This window comes from Aythya fuligula, chromosome Z (assembly GCF_009819795.1).
Source record: "Aythya fuligula isolate bAytFul2 chromosome Z, bAytFul2.pri, whole genome shotgun sequence".
Taxonomy (NCBI): Eukaryota; Metazoa; Chordata; class Aves; order Anseriformes; family Anatidae; genus Aythya; species Aythya fuligula.
The window spans coordinates 38,278,921-38,292,611 of NC_045593.1; positions in this window are offsets into that span (position 1 = coordinate 38,278,921).

Sequence of the window (13,691 nt, forward strand, 5' to 3'; positions counted from 1 at the left end):
AAGACAGAAGCAATGGTAATTAAGGCTTAAGAGAGCCAACACAATTGCACAGTTGCACTTTTCCAGAAGAAAAGAGAGACAGCACCTCTAAAAGCTGGCAGCAACTCATTGCTTAAAGTTCAAGAGCATTCTCTTGTTCATCTGTGCTGTTCTGCTTATTATCTGAATCAGTCTTGTGTCAAGTTTGCCTGTGAACGTTTTCCGAGCCCTGATGTTCTTCCTGCATTAGCAGTCCTGCCATGTTCACAGCATGACCCTCTGTCACCATTCATTGGTCTATTCACAATCTCAGATGCTGTGTACAGCAGCCATTCATCTTCATCACTGTTGAGAATTTCTATGAACATAGTCATTTTTCATCTGCTATAACACTTGTTTACTTTCCTCTTGCATGTGTAAGAGTGCTGTGCAAGCAGTGTACCTTGTGTACAACAGTGGCCAATCTTGGATCCATGCAGCTGATGTCACTGCCCAGGGGAGAAGTGAGAGTGGTGTGTTAACAGCCCCTGTGTGCTCAGATGAAAGTACAGTGGGATGATACTTCTCAGAAGGCTGTTTCCTAGGCTGAACCCATAAAGAAAAGATCAAACATGAGTCTCTGTGCACAGAGTGCAAGTGCAGATAAGCAGAGAAGTGCATACAAAGCAATCTCAGATATAAGATGACACCCTGTGTACATGCTAGGTAAACAATACCATCTCATGCTAAATCTGAGAGTTCCATTAAATACACAGTAACGTACCTGAGTTTAATTGAGCTCAGATCTGTTCTGCCAGATGATCTGGCTGGGCACAACATTAATGATCACAGACTGGCCTTCTGCAGAAGCGTAAGGATCTTTACAGAATAAATTGCCACCCATAAGCCTCACAAAATTTCTTGAAGGACTACCATAATTGCGTTTGCACTCTTCAGCCCCTGAGCACTTCACTTAATGCGACCTGTACATGAGCTACTGGGTGCTGAGTCTGGCTGGTTTTGATACTCTCAATAAGACAGAGTATCAGTCACGGTGGACTGGCTAGGCTCAATCTTCAACAAAGAATAGGAGAAGGAATATATACTCTGCAGTATTGCCAAAACCTGCCAGTCTCAATCTCTTAGCAGACATCAGTAAGATTTGTAAATTTGTTCCCCTTGGTGAAATACTCAACTGTGAAATCAGGATAAAAGCTATACATATTATTTATTCTGCCTGGGAATTGGAACAAGATCCCTAAACTAACAGCAGGATTAATCCTGTGAGACTGTGTGATTGAAAAGTGGCCAAATGTCTGAAATGTGGAGTATGCAATCTCTCCTTCAGCTAGATCTGTGCTTTTAAATTTTTATCAAAAACAAATCAGGATTTGACTCAGTTTGTCTAGCCTTGCATATTTTGAAAAACAAACATCGGGGTTTAACTGTCTGGCAAACGCACTTATTTTATTGTATTTACTTAAAAACTTGGAAATTGATATAACCACAGTTAAACTGATGAATTTTCATCAGGATAAAATATATGAGACTAAAGACTGCTTCAGATCCTGTGCTACAGGGTTCCTGCAGGTTTGGAGTTTCTGTCCTGGTTTCTTCAGTTCCTTTGGGAATCTTTTGACATCTCATTTTATATCTTTGCTTTTGACATCTCATTTTATATCTTTGCTAGTCTTTCCACAGTTCCAATGTAGAAAACAAAAGAAAATACAAATCTTAGTGATTCTCAGCTACTGGGATAGGTAAGATACAATTTTTAAAACAATTTCTTACAACCCAGAAGAAAATGTGGGTCAGTCCTGATCCCATCAAGGCTGACAGATCCTCTAAGAGAAGATAAAGGATGGATTTTCTCAAAATTAGGGTCTTTCTATGCACAAATAAGTTGAACTCAAGAAATTAATTTCTCTCCAGTTCCAAGTATATCATGGTATCTTGTGCCATAACATCTTTGTCAATACCAACAGTTTATGACAAAAAGGTTGACATTCTGAAACAATTTCTGTATTAGCCTTCTGTTCATAGATATGAGGCCTAAGAACTATTTTATTTTTTGGACTCAGTTTTGTCCTTGATTTCAGTCTCTTTTCTAATTCTGTATGTAATGGATGCAAATCAAAAGAATGCCATACTCAACGGCATATATTTTATATTTTACTGTACATTCACCTCAGCTGTAATGTATTTGAATTTAAAATAGCTTTAGTCACTCTAAAAAACTGTTTTTCTGCTGTGAGATTCTGAATACAAAATAGACTTGGTTAGGCTCTCAAAAATGAAGCAGTGGGCCATCACAGAAGCACAATGCTTCTTGGAATTGCAAGAAAAATATTTTAAGAATTGAGAGGGGATAAATGTTGGAAGAAAAATATTTTTGTTTAAATCACTCTTTTTTGGTTCTGATATTTAGGAGAGCTCCGGGGACAGAAATGGAAGTTCTTCACTGTGTATCATTCATTTTTTTCCACTTTTGGGAAGAAAAAAATGTAACTGATCTTAAGAAAAGTAGGTACTCATGGAACTTGTGTAATTACAGTTTGCCTGTTCCTTCTGTGTGCAATTCCATATTCCACTGCTTTTCAGAGTTCATTCAGAGGTACCTCACTTCTGTAAAGAGAATGGAAGCAAATGACAGTTAGATTTTTCTCTGAAAGCAGATGCACCACAGCCAGATTTGTCATTCATTCTCCCACTTCACTTTACAGCAAGGTTTTACAAATATTTGACTATTATTTTCTTTTATACAAATGCAAATTATAAACTCTCATTTCTGACTTTGTAATTGGCAAAAAAATAAAAAATAAAAGTAAGGTTGCATTGCATTTCATATACATGTATCCTTCCCCAAAATATCAGTTCCTTATGATCATATTTTAAAGTCAAATGTTATCACTAAAAATTAGCTTTAGTAAAACTAATCACAAATTGATGAAGGAGTGAAGTTATGTATGTGTGTAAACTTTATAAGTGATAAATATTAGGATTGTTGATGCTTGTGTACCTCCAGAGCTCACTACTTCATGTCAAAGAAAAAGGTACTTTCTTAACCTTACTGTTAATGAAATAACAAAAAAGCATCAACACCACCACCCTTTGCATAAATTATTGCAGTTGTCACAGTGCTACTTGTGCAGTCACACAAAGTACATTAAATTAGACTGAGCTAGTTCTTGAAAGGCAGGAGGGTAGCCTTTGGGGCGATGCATCCATATTGCAAGTACTTTTTGTGCAGCCTGCATTCTCACAGTGAGTTGCTGGCACAAGCTTCAGCTAAGTAGAATTCAGGTATCCTCAGCTGAAGCAGTCTGAGCTTTGGTTTCCTTTATTTGATGATTATTGATGTTTTCTTCTGTTCTCTATTGCTATTAGAAATGGGATCTTTCATTTTATGTTAATGATTGCATAGAGTATTTCCAGAGGGGAAACTTGCTAATGCCTTTGAATTTAGCCTGAAGCTAAATAGTTCCATGCAGAATGGTTTTTGAGAGGTTTCAATTTTAGACTAAATCAGTGTTTCATTTTTCACATGCTGGAGTTTTCAAGCTGTTTACTGATGAAAAGAACACTCTGTGCACTGAACCATTCAATCCGTTTTAGTTAGATGTATGATATTTTCATTTCTGTCCAAAAGACCTCTAAAGTCCAAGAGAAGCCTTATATTCCTTTATCTTTAATGCAAATTACTACCATGAGTTTGCCACTTAAAAGCAAAACCTGTGGCTGGAGATTGTACATTCGTTCCATTCCTATAAATTGTTGATTTGTTCAGTGAAGATAATGAAAGAAAATCAGCTGTGTGTAAATATGAGTTTTAATGGATTAGAAAAAAGAAGTGAATTTCAATGAAAGCCAAGAGAATGAGAGGACTACTACTGACTCTTGGTTTGGTCAGTCAACAGTGCACAGTTGCACAACTTCAGTTTTTAATAGGATCAGAATTTCCTTCTGGTATCATTACAAGTTGACAGAGGAAAATGTGCCAGAATATTTTTACCTCCAAGATGTCTTTGTCAGATGGAAGCGAAATGAGAAAAGGAAGGATAATATTCCACTTGCTTGAGTTGATTTAACAAAACTGATCATAGTTTAAACTTTTTTTTTCTTGTTAAAATTATTTTCTCTTTAAAATGTGGTTCTGTTATTAGCTTCTTTTAGAAAAGAAGAGGTCAGTGTGAACTCTTTTTTTTTTTTTTTTTTTTTTTTTTTTTTTTTTTTTTTAAGTAAGAACAGGAACAAACATTAGGGTAATAAAACTGTTAAGTTTATTTCCATCTCAGTAATAAGAGCATTCCTTTCTCTTTCAGTAGTCACTATGGTCTGCAACTATTTTTAATATTTTCTTATCTCTGGAATGTTTGTTTCATTCTTCTCCTGTAATTTTCTACTACATATTTCAGTCTCCTTCAGAGTGGACAAAAGAGGAGCTCCTTCATCTTCTCTATCCATCTCGATGACACAGAAGACATGAGATCAAATGGTTCTTCTGCTTCAGTCATCTGTCTCTTTCTTTTGTCTTTGTTCATTTGTTCAGAAATACATTGTCATCTGAAGACTTCCTCAAACCCCACTTTGTGTTTTGTTTTCTAAATATTTTAGTATAGCCTTTCATGGCTGTAAAATGTACACATTCTGAGCATAGCTAGGAACATAACATTAACATTTCTAAGACTTGGTGATTATTCTCCCAATGCAAATGCCTTGCACCTGCACCCGACAGGAGGTTTCTTATGTTTCAATCTAATTTTAGAAGATAAAAATTAATGGTTCCAGTCCAGTGATTAAATAATTATTGTTGCTTAGGAACCAGAAATAGTGACCTATTACATCTTTCATAGGCAAACAGAGGACAATCTCAAGCAGTGAGAAACATCAGTTACATAATTTGCCAAAACTGAAAGAAATTGAATGAAGTCAATTTGAAGGGCAAATGAAAATGGAATTATGCAAATGTGAGAGAGAGATCCTTTAGAAGATCAGTAGATAAACAGGTGGCACAAGCTTCACACTCTAAGAGGAACAATGCCATGCAAGATAAATGGCAAAGGAAAAGGAGAAATGAGGAAAGAAAAAATATGGCATGTAAGAGTGTAAGGGCAATTAGTAATTGAATGTAAACTGAGGATCACAATGGAATTAATAACACACTGAATACATCTGTCGGACAAAAACAAAAACAAAAACAAAAAAAAAAAAACAAACAAACAAAAAAAAACAACTATAGGTGACAAGACTAAGCAAAACTAATGTACCTCTTGTGCCATATGCACCATATGCAAAACTAATGCACATAATGTGCATAAAACTCCCTTTCTCTCCCCCTGAAGTATGTATTTTTTTTTCTTATGGATGCCAAAAAATTGCTTTGTAGCCAAGAGGTTATGCACTAAAAAATCTTTAATAAAAAAAGGCTGAAGCCAGATTAGTACGTATGAGAAATTTCTAATCCTAAGGATCACTACAAAGTGAGGGTGACTAACACAGAACAAACCACTAAGAAAAGCAACATATTTTTTATATATATATTTTTTTCAAATCAAGATCATGTGACTTGCTGAAAGATTCACCTGAGACATGAAGAGAGAAACAATGCTCAATACAAACCTGAATTGATGTCAAGATATCTGTTCACAAGCAAGTGGGCTGCATATGAACAAGTATGACAAATAAGCACAATGCAGAAACAGAGATTGAGAAATTTTTGAAAGCATAGGAAAAATTCATGGAAGATGCAAAGAATTTAGCCTCCTTGCCTCTGCTGCTCATTAGCTACCCAGGACTTTCAGCTTTGTCTGTGAAAATACTCTCTTCTAGCACATTTCTTCTTTCACTCAGTGTTCACATGCATGGGGATGCAATGAATTATCCTATTGTTAGATTATAGACACCACATGACAGGAAGAGCTTGGAATGGTGGTAGTTTTTTAACTGAGGAGGAGACATTTTCTAGTTGTCTGCTGAAGGACAGCACTTTTACACAGCCCTGGGGTTTATAGGCTGGTTTGGCCACCAGCTGGCCAAAAGTTCAGGTTACCACAAATAGTTGTGCCTTCTCTATTGGGCCTCATGATCCTTTGCACCTCATCCACAGTAGTCATCAGATGCATCACTTCCACTTGCTATCTGTAACATTTATGCTTGAGTAGCAGGGGGGCAAATCACTGGAGTCTGGATTGTTTTGTGGCAGCATATGCTTAGTATAGCTTCAGTAAAGTTACGAGGAGAAAATGTTCATTAAAGTTATGAGGACAAAATTAGGATCGGATCCTCATTTTCACCTGGTATTTCTCACTCTTTTGATAGTGCAAACTAGTCTCAGTGTAGGTAGCTAGCTGGCAATTGACTGGCACTAGTCCCAGCAGGTACGGATGTTGCACATGGACAGTTTGGATGGTTTTGAAATTATGCTGTATGTTGGCAAAGCTGAGTAGGGAAGCCAGAAATACTGTGGATGACTGTTTTTCATCTTGTAGTTTTTTTATATATCAAAAAAAGTATGGTTTGAATTCCCAGGCTTAAACTCTGGGAAAATGAGTTTCTTCCTCTTTTGCTTCCTTGTTTACCTGTTTGTTTTTGTTTTTATTAGGCCTAGAGACGATTATATTCACTTTATTTCAATATTAATATTTACAGAAAACAGTAATGAATCTCACACTTCTAATTATCTTGTTGCCTTACTGCAGGTTTTGTTTTGTCACCAGGTGGCTTTTGACTTTTCTTTTCTTAGTAATAGAGTTAGCTGATGTAGGAAGTGGCTGCATTTACTTCTCCCTACTAGAACTCCTTCTACTTCTGTAACAGCAGAAGCAACTTTCAGAGGAATAAATACAATATAGACAAAGGATTTCTAGTTTGAAACACTAGCAAATCAAAAATTAACTTAAAGCTTAATTTTTCACAATTATTCTCTCAGGAAGAAATGCTCACCAATAACACTATCATCAGCAAATGCAACAGATAGAAATGTTACCAGTATGTATGCAAATGGCATGTCATGGAGTATCAGGATGTTTCCCTGGTATTCAGCCATTTCTACAGCAGACCACATACAGCATGCCTCCTGCAAGGGGTAGCATGGCAATGGAGTGCTGCTCAGTCATCTGTGAGATTTCTATTTCTATGGTCACTATGGTCACCTGTTAGGAGCCAATGACCTTTATGTCATCGTTGTTGTTGTTTTCTCCTTCTTGAGCTATATTATTATCACATTGGTACAAGGTGAGAGCTTTTTAACTTATGATATTTGATAAACTCTGTGTTTGTCTTCTGATTTAAGGACTCAGGATTCAATAGATGTTATTTCAATTTAAATGTGGAGATGTTGACAGTCCCTTTTCAATAATGTTTCTTCTCCTCATTGAGTTTCCCCAAAAGTCCACAGGTTTGTCATGAGGCTTGCCTATTGCCATGTTTGTTGTTTACAGAAAGCTCACTGGCAGTGCTTGTAAAACTTATTTTCCCAATAATTTCTTTTTAAAACTTGTTTACTCATTAAATATCTCATTGTGTTCTATCTGTAAGGGTGCTAGAGTATAGTTTTACTTTTTTGTACATCTTTATTTTTTTATTTCTATATTTTTTCTATGTCTGAGTTTTTCAACTTTATCTGACTTTACAGTTAGTATGTAGACTTGGGGAGAAAACAAACAAAACTGAGAAAACAAACATGAAATTCATAGTGCCCTTTGTCCAGCTCACCTTTCCCCTTTAGGATCTAATCTTACTGGATAATGAGGTAGCAGCATCAGGAAAGCTCTCTGGATAAAATTGTAGAGCTAAAGTCACTATAAATGTGGTGTAGTTGTTGCATCCCTCCACACCTGGAGTATGAGTTTCAGCGTTTAAATAGTAATTAGCCAGGAAACAACAATAAATCTCAAGTATCCTCTTCTATGCAAGGCTGCGTTCCTGTAAGTGAACACACAGATGGATTCCCTACAACAAAAAGTGAAAAATATTATCAGAAAATGAAACTTACATCTATTCTTCCCAGATGCTCATAGAGCATATAATACTGTAACCAGCTATTTGTTTTGTAGACTAATATTCCCAGGAACATAAATCCACAACGTTAAATGTTTCAGGAAAACAATTCTGCATGTAGGCAATGAGATTGGGATTTAATCTGCTATGTTAAGGGATTTAATCTGCTATGTTAAGTGCTATTCTAAACACTATGGTTCATCTGTCCAAAATTAAACACAAAATTACCCTTACCATTTTGAGTCACTAGAGACACCTGTAATAAGCTCCTGTCCCTTTGGTCATGTTAATATGACTATTTGTGTCCATTACCAATATTGCAATAACAATTAAATACAAAAGCAACAACAAACTAAAAGCCACAGAGAAGCAAAATTGTGGCAGAAACTTTGAGCTTTTGTTTTACCTGATTATTTTTTTTTTTTTTTGCCCACATGGGCAAAATGAGTCCAGAAGTCTAAGTTTTTCACACAGCAGTTGAGTCTATAGATTTCCTGTGAATGCTTTGATCACTGAACTTCCTATCAAGAAGATACTAAAGGCAGTGACTGCTCTCAGTCTATGGAGAGTTCCTTGACTATTGCTGGAATCCAGGAAAATGAGGGTGATGGTTGCTGCTTCCCAGAAAAAGGAAGGCAGGGAGGGGCTGGGACAGAGAGTGGCAGCTTCTCATGGAGGCTGGTCCTTCCCTGCAGAAGCCATCTTTTTTCCTCCCTCTCCCCCTTCCCTTTGCCCTTCCTTTCCCAAATAGTCACTGAAGCAGCAAACACAGTGCTATTTCCCCCAGCCCTGTTTTTTTCCCTGTTCCAGACTCTCTGATCTCATTTTCACCTACAGTTCTATCTCAGGTTTCTCCATTCCCTGTGACATTTCCAAGCCCCATGATTTGGATCAATCCTGGCTGCTTATGTTGCTTATTGTGCCACTGACCACACTTCTCAGAGATGTCAGTGTGATTCAAAATGCTGTGGATGGAGATAGCATCATGTGCTTTCTTGAATTCACCATGACAATGCTCAAACAATAATTAGTAAAGGAGACTCATCAAGATGGTTTTTGCTGTACCCTTGGTGTCTTTGTCTCTGTCTTCTCCAAAATCCGTGGCAATGCTTGAAGTTTCTGAGGAGAATAAATTATGATAATATTTAATGATTTCCTGAATTAATTATTTTATACATTCACATTTAAAATGGAATGCACTCAGTGTAATTGTGACATTCATGAGTGTACTTAAGAAGAAGGGAAAAAGTTTAAGCTTATCTAAAGGCATGTTCCTTGCTTGCTCTCTCTGCCTCTTCTTCTCTTCTGGAGGTTTTATTAAAATTAAAGTCAGAGTTCTTTTTGAATTTTGTTTATCTTCCTGAGAATTTATATTATCAAACTAAAAACTCAGATCATTTTTTTTTAATTGGACACTAAGGGTTTTGCTTCCATTCAAGCAACTAGTCATGGTTTTTATGTTTCAAATTAATAGACTTTTGATTCATTAATCACTCTCCTAATATCATTTCCAAATTTGATCTTTCTCCCCTGTTTATTTGTTTGCTTGGTTGGATGGTTTGTTTTTTGTTGTTGTTTTTTGTTGGTTTTAACTTTTATGGCAAACTGATAAAATCTACATTGTAAATTACCACAATGAACAACAGTATCATATGTAATAGTGCAATACACAGAAAGACATGAAATAAAAGTTCCATTTATTTGCACTCTAAGGTCATATTGTCCAAGCTGATGAAACTATCTTAGAATATCAGGGAGCTTGATGTTTGAGGGAAATAAATGAAATAACTAAAAGATCCATCTGGAGTCTATTGGAAGTTAGCACAGGCTTTTTTTTTTTTTTTTTTTTTTTTTCTTTCTTTTTCAAATTCCATTTAAGGAAAAAAAAATCATTTACTTCAGGCTCTTCACATCCTTTATTTTTCTGTCTTTTTCCTCTTCCTTCCCCTCCCATTTTCATTATGTTCTGGGTTAAGGTTTCATATTTATTAGTCAAGGTACTAGATATAACGAATTAGTATCCACTGGACCTCTAAAAAGACCATCTGGAAAACAACAGCAAATGTGAGACGGTCAGTCCTAGCAGCTGGTCCATATATGCGTATGTCCTTACATCCTGCCACTATTTTTTATTCCAACTTTTTGTTTTCAAAATATGCTACTGTTTCATTAAATTGCTTGCTAGCTTTTAACTCTCAGAATTGTATCAGACAGGTTTTTGTTTTTCTAGTTTTTTTGTTTGTTTGTTTGTTTGTTTTTACTTATTTAGTAAGATTTCCTTGCTTGTTTGTTTCTTTTGTTGTTTGTTTTTTATTTATTTATTTATTTATTATTTTTTTCCTGTGTTCAGTCAGAGCATGTTATAACTTTAATGGGGTGTCAGAAATCTCACTAAGTTATTTTGGTTTGTTTGCATGCACTGGTGAAATGGGTGGACCCTGATATGGGATTGATTTCCTTGATAGGAAATGAATTGCACCTTGTGTATAATTCTTGTTAATGTAGTCCTACTTGTCTGTGAATGCTTCTGGGATCTCCTCAGCAAGAGATTTTTTTGTCTTCAACAATAAAAAGCAAAAATACACCACACCACAGAAAGGGAAGAAGAGATGAGGGAAGGCAAGGCAAGGCAAGGGAGAGTACCAACTAGCTAACAAATAGCTTTGTAAAAATGATCTAAGGTGTCCTGGTGGACAAGCTGTACATGATTCAGGGTATGTCCTGGCAGTCCTAGAAGGCCATCTACATCCTGGGTTATAGGTGCAAAAGTTCACTAAAAAGAAAAAAGGGGGGCGGATGGGTATCACTTCCTATTTCACACAGTTGAGAATGTGCCCAGTGCCCAGAGAACTGTCTTTTTTATGTTCTCCAATACTAGAAGATAAATGATCTACTGGTGCAAGCTCAGCAGAAGGCTACTGTGATGCTTAGGGGCCTGGGACATATAGCATGAGGATAAACTAAGAGAACCAGGTTTGTTGTGTCTTAAGAAGAGAACGTTAAGGGAGGACTATAGTTGACTTCGTTCATGATGTTAAAAAAGACAAATTCGGACTCTTTTTGGAAGTACAGGAGAAGAGCAAGAGACAAGCTGTATCAAGGGAAATTCTATTTGGATACTTGATTCTGGAATATTGTCACAAAGTATTCACATGCTGGAACAGGTTGGCCAGAGAGGTTGTGAAGTATCCTTCCTTTAGGACAAAGGAAAATGACTAGGCAAAGTGTTGTAAGTGGCAAAGTGGGTCTCCAGACATCATTGCCAACCTAAGTTATTCTCTGATTCACTAATCCAGAACCAAGGATGAGCCTTTGTAAGGGTCTTTCAAAATAACTTCCAAATAACCTTAAAGTAAACATATGCCAATGGGGTCTCTGCTGCACAGCAACTGTCTTCTACAAAGCAATTAGGTATGTTCATGTTCTTACTAGTTTTGCTACGTCATATACTTTATGCAGTAGCTCTTTCCTATACCTCATTTTCTCTTGTCAGAATTATTTAATCTTCTCCATCCCCTTCATGATAGGAATAGCAGATTGCTTAGGACATCCAGTTTGTAAATCTACATATATATGTGCATGACACATTACACAGAGTTCCCTTGATATGTGTTCAATGAACTTACTCTGTAGAAGTTGATGACATCAGCTAGTAAGAAATAAGAGTGTTCTTTTGACTATTGTTTTACTTTCTAATGTCTCAATGACTATGTGACCAATTACAAATACTTATACGCTAGTCTATGAAAATGATGTTTCACTTTACAAGTTTTTGAAAGCCAGTGAACTGTAGAGTCATATAATTGCAGATGCGCACAGCAGATACTCTTCACTTAGTTTTCACTGACGTCATATTTCTCTCAAGTTCTTTCAGGAATCTCAACTACTACTGAAAGATAAGCAGCTCACAAAACAACACATGACCAGTAGTTACGTAGTATAAAATTATGTCTTTCTGACACTGATTTATCTCAAGAACTCTTTTAGAAAATATTATTTTAAAAAGTATGGTGATGTGTGACACCTAGATATATTTCTACATAAAACTTAAAGCTGTTTGATTCAGAGATTAGGAACTGTGGTGATCACCAGAAGCAGATGGGCATGACTTTGTAGAATAGTTCAAGAAAACATTTGCAGTCTGAGCATTAACTAATAACATAATTATTTTTAAGGACAATGAGTACATAGATCAATGGATAATATTTGCAGGATGTAACTCCTCAGAGATCCTTGAGGATTTTTACTCCTTTGGGCCATAGCCATACTTGAATCTGCTTGTATCTAATTCTTTATACAAATAAATAAAGTAAAATAAAATAAAATAAAATAAAATAAAATAAAATAAAATAAAATAAAATAAAATAAAATAAAATAAAATAAAATAAAATAAAATAAAATAAATCTCTTCAGTTCTTTAAGTACAGAAGTTTACTATTTCCAATGGAAAGAGGAAAAAATCACTGATCTGGAATTATATGTGTATATGTTCATCTATTCTTTATGTACATCTGCAGATACATTGTTATTGTACAATTTAAAAAAAGTCGTGTTACTGTGAAGAGGTCCATACATTTTCTGGTCTGTAAAGACAAGTTTCATGTAAACATGTACTTAAATTTTATGGTGGCTTATTTTTCTAGTAGCTTCCTGACTTCATCTTTCTAGCTTGACTGTCCTTTATTATCTGTTCACATCATGGATATATGTTTTTCATGACATTTTAACAATAAAATATCTGTGTATTAAGTCAATCATATCTTGGTTTTATCTTTAAAACTGACTGTTTCCAGGGAATTAATTAAAATGGAATTGTTTACTGTTCACATCCTGGTCTTTCCACCACATCTTTTAACTCAAAGCACCTGCTCCCTGGACAAGCACATGCAGTATTTCACCATAAACTTACAAGTTCTGTGAGAAACTCCTCTCTTTGATCCAAGTTGTTATATTTTTTTGCCAGACAGATGTACCGTGTTGAGCCAACTGCAACAGTGAACCTTTTCAAAACCCAAACAGTGCCTCTATTATATTGCAGACAGTCAATATGTAAACGTACTTTGTGTTAGGTAATGAAGAGCTGAGGTAGTGAGAAAAGCCAGGTGTGGAAATTGCAAGGCTGCAGAAAGCTATCTGCTTCAGGTAGACTGCCTGAAAACTGTTTTGTTTTCAGACCAAAGCCATATTAATGTCAAAGCATTTAGAGATGCATAATATAACTGCAAACCTTGCAAAAAATTGGTTTTCAAAATACTTGTTCAAGTGATGTCTCCACAGCTATATGCTGCAGACATGAAACAATTATTCTAATTGTCAGTTCTGAGTTCTTCTCAGTTGTTAGGAATTCAAGACCAGGTGTGTTCTTCAGAAGGTAAGTCTCATGATTTGCTGTTATTTGGTTACTGTCTTGGCTATTTCGATAAAATTCCTGTAAAGGCACTTAAAACACACACAAAAATTATAAGCTAGAAGGGTGAGGCAAACAAGAGTTTATTAATTTTATTTTTGTAATGCACAAGACACCTTAGAAGTGATTCTCCTATTTTTTCTAGTAAACTCCAATGCCATCTAAGAGAGCTCTGGCCCCTGTAATAGTAATAAATTAAGTATATATTGTGGCTGTAAATTAGCCACAAGAGACTGAGGAAGAATTGAGGATCTCAGCAGTATAGACATGATATGATTATTAAAGAAATTGGTCACCAATTGTGAATAAGGGATTTGTTCAAGGTACT